Source organism: Triticum dicoccoides, chromosome 6B (assembly GCF_002162155.2).
Source record: "Triticum dicoccoides isolate Atlit2015 ecotype Zavitan chromosome 6B, WEW_v2.0, whole genome shotgun sequence".
Lineage (NCBI taxonomy): Eukaryota > Viridiplantae > Streptophyta > Magnoliopsida > Poales > Poaceae > Triticum > Triticum dicoccoides.
This window is the reverse complement of record NC_041391.1, coordinates 716,390,757-716,390,972: the sequence shown is the minus strand read 5'-3', so window position 1 is coordinate 716,390,972 and position 216 is coordinate 716,390,757.

Below are 216 nucleotides of genomic sequence, written 5' to 3'. Positions count from 1 at the left end.
GGGTGGGGGTGGGGTTGGGGGGTTAATGATTGAGGAGAGTGCCACCGGTGGGGAGTGGAGTGGAGACAGGCGGACGGGAGGCCACATGGGCCGCGCTGGGCCCTGCCAGGCCCGCCCGCCACACTGGACCGACAGCAGTGAGACCCTACTCTCTCTCGATGACTTGTGGGGACAGGCTTGTCAGTGAGTGGATTCTGTGTGGGTGTGGGTCAGGAG